This window comes from Rhincodon typus, chromosome 31 (assembly GCF_021869965.1).
Source record: "Rhincodon typus isolate 14 chromosome 31, sRhiTyp1.1, whole genome shotgun sequence".
Taxonomy (NCBI): Eukaryota; Metazoa; Chordata; class Chondrichthyes; order Orectolobiformes; family Rhincodontidae; genus Rhincodon; species Rhincodon typus.
Genome location: NC_063362.1, coordinates 6,326,527 through 6,337,488, shown reverse-complemented (window position 1 = coordinate 6,337,488; position 10,962 = coordinate 6,326,527). Strand labels below are relative to the sequence as shown.

The following is a 10,962-nucleotide window of genomic DNA, read 5'->3' as shown; positions in this document are numbered from 1 at the left end:
GCACCTTGTTGTCTAGCAAACATTCCCGGTCTTTTTCTTTGGCCCTCCATTCCCCTCCACCCTTTCTTTTACTTTCCTTGGTCCTTCTTGTCTCTCTCATTCTATTCCCTGTGCCAATGCCTTGCACCATTCCTATTGTCTCAATGCAATCAGCTGTAACACCATCATTCCTGCTCACCATCACTCCTTTGCTGCAGGAACTGGCAGCTCTCACTGACGGCTTCGGCTGATTGGCACAAAATTTGCGTGTGTTTGGCCGAATATAGACACTCTGAATTATTGAGACAAATTTTGGTGGCAGGTCCACCTCTTCCTTAGATGTGAGAGGCTTATCCAAATTAGAATTATACATTTACTCCAAAAATTACTTGCCCAGCTAAGAGTGTGAAGAAAAGCCGTTCAGTGGCTCCTGATTATATCCTCATGCATCAGAACAGTTTCTGTGTTTTGGGTAGTTAAAGGGAGCAGCTTTTCACCAACAGAATCATAGAATCCCTACAGTGTGGAAGCAGGCCATTTGGCCCATCGAATCCGCACTGACCATCCGAAGAGCATCCCACGCAGACCCATCCACTATCCTATCTCTAACCCTGCATTTCCCATGGCTAACCCACCTAGCCTGTCCATCCCTGGACACTATGGGTAATTTAGCCAGGCCAATCCACCCTAACCTGCACATCTTTGGACTGTGGGAGGAAACCCACACAGACACAGGGAGAAGGTGCAAACTCCACACCAACAGTCACCTGAGACTGGAAGTGAACCTGGGTCCCTTGCGCTGTGAGACAGCAGTGCTAACAACTGAGCCACCGTGCTGCCCTTTCAGGTTTGGCTTGTAAAACGCTGGGTGAGGTTGTTGACTTGCTCGCCAAGCTGGCTTGTTTTTGTAAAAAATACCATGCAACGACTGCCATAAGCATTACATCGGACAGACGGGAAGGAAACTAGTTGTCAGAATACACGAACATCAGCTAGCAGCAAAATGACTCGACAAACTTTCCCTAATATCGGTACGCTCAGACAAGGAAGGCCATCAGTTTCACTGAGACAATGTAACTGTAGTAGCCCGAGCCAAACATAGACACGCCCGGGAATTCCTAGAGGCATGGTTCTCCTCCCGTAATGCAATCAACAAACATATAGAATTGGACCCCACATACAAACCCATACAGATCAAAACCGGAAATGACACTACTCACTATATCAGACCTGACAGTATAAATTCCAAGTGGAGTAGAATAACATTGCTTCATCAGAGGACTCACTGATGATGTTACCTAGCACGGTGACAAAATGTTTGACTGAAAACAAGCCAGCTCGGTGAGCAAGTCAACAACCTCATCCACAACCCGAGCTACAAATCTTTGCTAAAACTTTAAAAACACTGGGTGGCTAACTTAGATCTGGGACCTCGTGAAAGAAAAATGCTTGTAAAACAACTGGAGGATGCTTCAAAAATAACTTTCAGACACCAGCACCTGGCAAGGCTGACAAAGCTTTTAGTATGAAACGTCTAATTTGTCGTTTTTAAGTGTACAACAGCCTCACTATAATAGAGCAACAAGTTGTTTTTATTTAGCATGTATAATGTATGAAGATGGCGAACAGCCTTTCACAAGTGCATTATATATTACATAAAAGTTGACACAGAACCAAGGTAGGTGGTATTAGGAGGACTGATGTGTGGTCAGACCAGAGGTCTGTCAGACAAATTGGAAAAGGAGCAGGAATTGGAGACAGAATCCTAACATTTAGGGTTTCACTATCTGAAGACTTGTCTTCCTTAGTGGGGTGGAAGCAGATGGCGGATTTGCAAGAGTCCAGTTAATTGCACACAAGTGCCAAGGCTTAGGAGGTGGGTGTCTGCAGATGGAAGAGATGACAATGGTGGAGAGGTTGGGGAGGTCACAGGGAAATATGCATTCCCTAAATCTGCCCGGACTTCAACTTTTCTACAAATCCTTCTTTCTTCTGAGCTTCCATAATGCTGCTTTCGACTACCCTTTCGACATCCCAAATAACAATCCCTGTCCATTATTCCCATCTGGTTTGCAAAGAGAAACCACTGTTCAGAGACACCACTTGGATCAGCTCTCAGGTCTGTAGAAACCTTCAGTCCAGTCTTTGGAATGAGAGAAACAGAGATTGATTAATCTTTGTCCTTGTACTGAGCTTATTTCTACTGTAGTTATACAGTAGTGAATGTGTTATATTTCAATGGTGTCTGTTATGGACCAGACCAAAGCCCGTCAAAATATATTAATAAGATAGTCTCGACCCTAACTTTTTCTTATTTAAAAGTAAGTGTAAGGTTTTGCATTTCAGATACAACTCGATTAGTCAAACTCGTGGATTTGAAGCAAAACACACTTTATTCGTACACTATAGATAAAATACAAACAAAAGAAAGAATTGGAATAACTTAACTCTATTGGAAAACTTAACAGAATAGTAGATTATTTAACTACTAAGCAGTAACTGTTCCAATATAGTAATATCCTATATACACCCCTGAACGAAGACAAATTCATAAAATTGATTGTCTCACATGCAATTCTATCAGCAGGAAGAGAACTTTTGCTTTTAGCAATAACAGAGAGAGGGGAAAACAGCTTCCACTTCCAGCTTCAACACACCTGCAGCTGCTAAAATTAATAATGCTGGTTCTGTGGGAGCTTGACCCACCCATTCAGGCTGCTTTTATTGTTCCAACTTTTTAAAAAACCCAAGGACTCAAAGCAGTTTATTTTATTGGCTTTGAATAGACAGGTCAGCGCTTCTGTCTTAATACCTCGCTTCAAAATAAAACAGGACAAAATACATGTCTTAAAGCCATTAAAGCCAAGGGCGATATGGTGACTCAGTGGTTAGCTCTACTGCTGCCTCACAGCACCAGGGACCCAGATTCGATTCCAGCCTCGGGCAACTGTCTGTGTGGAGTTGGCACATTCTCCCCGTGTCTGTGTGGGTTTCTGCCGGGTGTTCCAGTTTCCTCCCACAGTCCAAAGATTTGCAAATTAGGTGGATTGGTCATGCTAAATTGCCCGTAGTTTTCAGGGGTGTAGGTTAGGTGCATAGGCATGGAAATGGAGGATTATAGAGATAGAGTAGGGGATGGGTCTGGAAGAGATGTTCTTCGGAGGGTTGATGTGGACTTGTTGGGTTGCATGGCCTGTTTCCATGCTGTAGGGATTCTAAGTATTGTTGCAAGTCCACTTTCACTTAACTCAAAGATGCAAGCTTTCTTACTAAATTTCCAATCACCTACATTAGAGTACCTACATTAGGTGTTCTTAGAGCAAGGCATCCTTTAGCATCTGATTTACCACTTGAATTTGTGCTCATATACTCAGTACAGAGCAAAGGAAGGGAGGCCATTCAACCCATCAAAGTTGCACTGCTATGGAATTACAGGTTGTACCTTAACTCCATTTACCTGCCTTGGTTCCTTCGCATTAATACACTCGCCTATCAAAAGTGGGCAAATTGAGTTAGACTGATTTAAAAACAATATTATGGTGGAATTTTGTTCCTTTTCCTTTGTGTGGTGTCAGTGATGCTGGAATAGACGGGAAAAACAGTGAGAATGAAAAAATGATATTTTTGTTGTTGAGAAAGATTTTCCTGATTTTTCCCTCAAGCCTCAAATAACAATATCAGGATCTCATCACTCAGTGATAACCACCTTATTCTTTGCCTTTGCATCTGAATTAATCTCCAACTCCCCCTATTTATACACCACTTCCAGTTCTCCTGTTGTCTACTGAGACACAAGGTGGGCACAAATTCCCAAATCCAAATGGATTGCTGGGTGGCTGCAGCTCACTGGATATTTGCCCTGGCCATTGTGAAGCCACTTCTTTAGAATGACATTCTCAGCATTCCATCACCACCATTCTTCTGGACATTTCATCCACTCACACGGACTCTTATGGCTCTTAGCTTGCTCTCAGCGCTGGAGTTACATTTCCACTTTCTTGGAAGCTGCCAGCCCCTGTCTACTTCACATTGGTTTCTCAGCACAGCAGGTTTTCAGTGCTCAGTTACAGGCTGCCAGACTCTGTGCTTGTGTTAGTTTTCAGTGCAGAGGGAGAGGTCAGTCATTATTATTGACGGGGAGCACTGACCAGTCAATCTGTCACTCAGACAAGGAATGGATTTGACCCTGCGCTTCATCAGTGTTGAAAATGAAGATAGTGCCAGTACTTTACACAGTAAATATACTGCATGCACTTCAAGGGAACAGCCATGTGTGAAGGGGAACAGTCCTGACTGGGGTGAAGGGGAATGACAGTTAGTTTCTGGATATCACCAAAGACAATTGATGTGCTGGTCCTATTCCAGTCCTCAACCATGATCAGTCACTCTTGGTCCTACCAGAGACCACAGCCTGGTGATCTTGTAGCCTGTGCTCTGGGCCAGGGTCAGTTTAGCAGCTCAGGGGGCAAGCAATCCAGGAATTACAGGTTTATCTGCCAGGAGACATCACTCTGGGCTCTGGGCCAATACTTTCTTGCAGTGTAACTGAATGGGGTGGTTGAGTAAGATGGAGGAGCAGTTTGTGTTGACCCCTGAGCAGGAGCAGTGGTGAATTATCCTCAGTGAATGAGCAGAAAGTGCAGAGGGCAGGAAGGGTGAATAATTTGGGAGGATGAGGTGGATGAGAGCTAGAAACCGCAGTGGGTCAGACAGCATCTATAGAGAGAGAGCAAGCTAATGTTTCAAGTCCAGATGACTCTTTATCAGAGCTGATGTGAAGTGTGGAGAGGACAGCATTTATGGTGGGGAGGGGGTTTGGAGTGCTGGGGGAGAGAGGCAGCTGACAGAGCAGATTAAGTGATCGGAATGTGAGAATAGCAGACAATGGTGTGTCTCTAATTGCCAAACTGGAAAGGACTGACTGTCCCACTGGAGTTGGGGGAGGGGAGAAAGGATGAGAGCTGTTAGGTGAACATGAAGCATGTGACAGTGAGAGTTATGACGCATGTGCCTGGGCTGGAGGTGTTTGTAGTGGCAGAGTTAGAGTGAGTTGTGGCCGTGTGAGTGTGTCGGAGCAGAGAGAAGCTGGTGCTTCTTATCCTGCAGAGATCCTGCTACTAACCTTCTTTCTGCCCTGCTGGCTGTTTCTTTTCACTCAGGATACATTCCGATCACTTAATCTGCTCTGTCAGCTGCCTCTCTCCCCCAGCACTCACTGGGCTGCTCCCTAGGTCCAGAGTGGCTGGGCCTGATGGTGTGGCCTCTTTTCGCAATTTCAGGGAAAAGGACTGGCCTCCTTTTTGCCACCTTGTCCTCTAGCACCCCCAGGGCCCTGTCTGGAAAGCAGCGAGCAAACTTCCTGGGTTATGTCTTTGGTGATAATGGTCAAGCCAGTTCCTAGCTCATAACATCTGAAGTGCTGTGCAGTTAGGCTTTAGTTATGGCTCCAGAGGCGTGTACGTCAGAAAGCCAACTTCACTTGCCACGTAAGTTCTTGAGGAAGACTGCATAATTACTGAGACGGAGAATGGCAAATTGCTTGAGAAAAGTCAGTTGCTCTAAGCTGTGCCAGACTGGACCAAGACAATTTAATTGCAAATGGGAAAATTCTGGCCTTTTATAGAACTGTTGCGGGTCTGCTGGATTCAAATATGGGTGAAACATAATTTTTAAATCAATAGTTGTTGATTTACTAGTAGCTTTACTATGGTGTTCTGAGTAGGGATGTGAAATGAATTTTAGCATTTGAGTATGAAAATGAGATGACCAGACACAGGGAGGGAGTAAAATTTGGCATGAAGAGATCTCCACTACATTTCCAAGCTGTGCTATTCCCATTTTCCTGATATTCATTGAAACAAATAACATATGTAGTTTGGTGAACCCTTTCAGGGACAGAATCTGCATCGTATGATTTGCTCAGCAGAACCAGCATGCCACATTTATATTTCAGCAACTTTGCTGGCATTTCCATAAATCTGTTCTTGAAAACCTGTTGAATATTTTGGTGTATTTTCAATTTGCATGTGGGAGATGGTTTCACTGCATCAGGCCCCCAACTTACACCAGCCATTTTAGTGGTGAAGCTGGAAAGCAAATTTGGATTGAGTTGTGAAATTGTGTGAGGCTTTGAGCAGGGATGTCCAAAATTTGATTGTCATAGAGTCACACAACATGGAAACAGGCCCTTCGGTCCAACCAGACCATGCCGACCATAATCCCAAGCTAAACTAGTCCCATCTGGCTGCATTTGGCCCATTTCCCTCCAAACATTTCCTATTCATGTAATTATCCAAACGTCTTTTAAATGTTGTAACTGTACCTACCTCTACCACTTCCTCTGGAAGTTCATTCCACACACAAACCACTCTCTGTGTAAAAAAGTTGCCCCTCATGTCTTTTCTAAACGTTTCTCCCCTCGCCTTAAAAACATGCCCCCAGTCGTGAAATCTCCTACCCTGGGGAAAAGACACCTGCCATTCACCTTAGCTATACCCCTCATTATTTTATAAACCCCTATAAGGTCACCTCTCAACCTCCTACACTCCAATGAAAAAAGTCCTAGCCAATCCACCTCTCGTCTTAACCATTGTGGACTATGTAAGATTGTACTGTGATGCTTCAGAGATAGGGTGGGAGCATGGCTGGGTGTAAAGTTTGCATCAGTGCAACTTCTAAGTACAATGTCTCTAGTTGCTAATATTGAACTCATCCACCCCAGAGCAATCAACAGCAAAACACATTTGTTATAAGTCTTCAAACTCACAAAATTCCAAAAGAATAAGTCGGGATATGTCCAACAGAATACAGGAGCATGGAAATAGAACTGACCCTCAGCTTCAATAAGGAAGAAAAAGAAAGACTTGACAATTTTGTGTAGCACCTTTCACAGCTTCAACTGTATTCAATTAACTCCTTTTGAATTGTAAACACTGTTGTAATGTAAGAAATGCTGCAACCAATTTGCAAACAGCAAGCCCTCGCAAACAACAATGTGATAATGAAATAAAACAAAGAACTGCAGATTCTGGAAATGAGAAAAGAAATTCCGGAGAAGCCTAGCAAGTCCTGCAGCATCTGTGGAGAAGGCTCATTGGACTTGAAGTATTAACTCTGTTTCCTGCTCTGTAGATGCTGCCAGACCTGCTGAGTTTCTCCAGCACTTTCTGTTTACTTATATGATAATTATGTTATTGTGATTTTGATTAAGGAGTAAACATTGAACAGGGCACCACACTCAAAGTTGTGTGATGAGAGGCCAGAGACCCCCTTCCTTGTTACTTTACATTTCCTTCCAGAATGTCAATTTTTAAAGAATAAATCAACTTTGAATGAGGAAAGAAACCTTTCTATTTTGTCTGTTCATTTCTCCCTTATGTAAGATCTAGTGATATAGTTAGTTCCTGTTATTCCATAACCCATTGCCATATTTCCAAGTGTGTTTATTGAGGAATGGGTATTAGATATTCGATTATGCATTATATCCAATAACAAAGGTTGTGATTTTAGTTCTGGTTATGCAACATTGAAATTACATACATTTATTACATTCACTAATGAATATTACTGTGGGGAAATAATAGTTCTACAATTAAGCAAGTGGCAAAACCTGAATGTTTGGTGCATGGTGTCAAGTGATTTTTGAAGGTGGGGAATTGGAGCAAGACTATAGATTAACACAATGTGTTAAACCTGGAAGTAAGGTGATGGGTTATGGAACAGCAGAAACTATCTCACCCACTACCACATGAGAGAGATGTAGGGAGATAAGAGGGCTCTTTCCTCATTCTAAATTGATTTCTTGAAAAAGAAGACCATTTTGGAAGAAAATGTCAGGGAACAACCACTTATCTTTGGTTGTGGGATGTGGAAGTAAATGAAGGATTAAACATGAAACAATTGATGATAGAGCAAGGGAAGATTACAAGATTTCAGTGTCTGATTCAAAGAGGGAAAGGTATGAGTAGTGATAGGAGCCAGATGGAAGGCGGTTAGTGGTAGGGTTAGGGACCACAATTTTAACCAGGTTTTGGAGGAGGAAAGTATGTACCATTGGAAGTGGGGGTCAGCATGGAAGGGATCCGGGGGGGCTACATTTTTGTTGAATTTCCCACCCTAAAGGGGGAGCTTGTTGTTGCTGAGTTCTTTCACCATTCCACACTTTGCAACATCTGTCCCGCTAAAACGCACAATGGGGTGAGGAAGACATTGCAAAGTCAAGCCAAAGAGAAAGAAAGAGACTGATGTAGGATAGAGAGAGAGAGAGATGAACACAAAGATAGTAAAAGCGAGCAGGAGGAGGCTATGTTCTTTAATTTACAGAGTGAGAGCATGGGAGGGATAATTTGCTTTGTGGGCAGGGTGCTTCATTGAAAACATGTGATACTCCTCTAGGTGCTGCTGTGGTCAGTTTTCTCATTGACAAGTGTCACATTAAGAGACCCCACAGACACACACAAGGAGGACCTTGTGCCCTTCCCCTGGGAGGTGCTTGGTGGTCGGGTGCATTTAATTGGACAATGGGTGGGAGGTCCGCTACCTTCCTGACTCGCCTCTGATTGTTCTTGCTGCCCTGGGGAAGATTCCTTAATCAACCCAATTCAGCGATGTGGTGACATGCTTCTGGGCCAGGTGGGACTTGAACCCAGTCCTCCCGGCTCAGAAGTATGGATGCTACCACAGTGTCACAAGAGCCCTTGTATGTTGCCCATGGGCTGGCCGAACCTCTCCTGCTGTTCAATGAGGGCACATTAATTTCCAATTAACTCACCCTGTCACAGGGTGTTGGATTGGCAGCGAGTAGAGTTTCACTGTACAGGGAGCGCAGCAAGCAAACTTGGAGACGGGTGAAAGTCAGTGTGAGCGTCATTTATTCAAAGGCTGAGTGGCTGCTCGAGTGACCTGGCATTGGTAAGGGGTGCACGCTCAGAACTATCTCCTTGTCTGTTGTAGCTAATGACCCATCGTTTAACAAGTGACCATCTCTCCCCAGTGCCTGCCTCTCTCCTCCACCTGGTGGCTTGTTGTTGGGGTAGCAGTGGTATAAGTCACCATCTCTCTGCAGTGACCCTGCTGATTGGCCAGATGACTGTCCTCTCCCGTGCCTCCCTCCCATGGTCCAAGACCTTGAGGAAGTGGAGGGGGGAAAGGCCCTGTTGCTGACCTGCTAAATGCCCGAGTGGCACGAGAGATTTTCCATAAGTCATTCCGGCCACCTTTCAGTTAAAGAAATTTCCAATGTCTGAGGGAAATGGTTTACCCTGTGATGCAAAGGCGAGGGTAAATGTATCTAACAATGTTATTTTTTGGCATCTTTTAATTCCTTCATTTAAAGTTTTTATGGAAAGGCCTAAGACTCTCACTGAAACCTAATCTCTGGTTTGGGTATTGTATATGCTGTTTCGTGAGTTTGTCAAATTCATTTCGATCGTGAAGCCTAAGCATTTGCAAATATCTTGGGTGCATCGACTCTAGGCATCTCTCCTGTGGAGATGTGTCTCTTTAGTTTCTTGTTAAGGGCACTCAGCAGTGATACAGTGTTTGTCAATATATAGTTGATTGAGTGAGTGCACTTTAATGAATGAATGCAGCCTGCCAACTGTTTTCTTGGAAAGTTACAAAACCTCTGGGGGAAGCAGAGTAGTTATCAAAGCTTCCAGCCCTTCTTTATCTCCAGTGGCTGGCCCTGCCCTGACTGTCTATTAAGGCACTTGTAACCAATTTGCTGAACAGAATCATATGCCCCCCAGTGCCCTGGCTAATATTCATTCCTGAATTCATCCCACAAAAACAGATTTGCTGGTCACTCATCTCATTTCCTGCTGAAGGGAACTAAGGTTCACAATGGCTGCTGCATTTGCACATATAACAACAACTGCATTTTGAAAGTGAATGATTATATTTGGACCATCAGACCATAAGAAATAGGTGTAGGTCATCTGGAGCCTGCGCTGCCGTTCAATAGGATCCAATATTCCTCACATTCACTTTCCTGCCCTTTCTCCATTACATCCTCTCCATTGTGGGGACCTGATGGCCTAATGGTATTATCACTGGACTGTTAATCCAGAGACCTAGGTGTTGTTCTGGGGACCTGGGTTCAAATCCCACCACGACAGATGGTGAGGTTTGAATTTAATAAAAGAAGTCTAGAATGAAGAGTCTGATGATGACCATGAATCCATTGCTGATTGTTGGAAAAACCCATCTGGTTCACTAATGCCCTTTAGGGAAGGAAACTGCCATCCTTACCTGGTCTGGCCTACATGTGACTCCAAACCCACAGCAATGTGGTTGACTCTTAACTGCCCCCTGGGCAATTAGGGATGGGCAATAAATTGCCAGTCTAGCCAGAGATGGCCACATTGTGTGAATGAATAAAGAATTACCCTTGATTCCCGACTGGTCAAGTATCTGTCTATTGTAGCACTTTTGGACAACCAAGATGGAGAAAATACATTGTGTGGAATACAGACGGCTAGAAATACTGTTGTAGATCTGTCAGCGTTTGTAGAGAGAGAGAGACAGAGTTAATGGTTCCTGTTGATTAAGATTCTTCTTTTGAATTGAAGGAAGGTTGAGATGTGAAGGGTTTGACACTTCTGGGGATGGGCAAAGAAACAATGAAAGGGAAGCTCAGGGATAGGGCAGAGAATGGGAATATCAAGTGATTGAGATGTTGTGGATCATAAGACAAAGGAAGTAGCAATAGTCGTAGCAAATTGACCAAGCATTTGTCCAGAGGGAGTATAAACAGTAGAGTAGTACCTGCTAAATACTTCCAACACTTCTGTTTCTCTCCATATTTCCAGCAGCCCCAGTATTTTATGTTTACTGGAGAAATGACATGTCATTTAAAGTTGTTTCAGAGATAGTAGGAACTGCAAATGCTGGAGAATCTGAGGTAACAAGGTGTAGAGCTGGATGAACACAGCAGGCCAAGCAGCATCAGAGGAGCAGGAAGGCTGACGTTTCGGGCCTACC

At 43.8% G+C, this 10,962-nt stretch overlaps 1 protein-coding gene across 1 annotated transcript in view; it reads left to right on the top strand.

The window, feature by feature from the left end:
* The window catches only part of h6pd (hexose-6-phosphate dehydrogenase (glucose 1-dehydrogenase)), a 68,016-nt gene that overhangs the window by 9,444 nt on the left and 47,610 nt on the right, over positions 1–10,962 (top strand). The window lies entirely within an intron of this gene.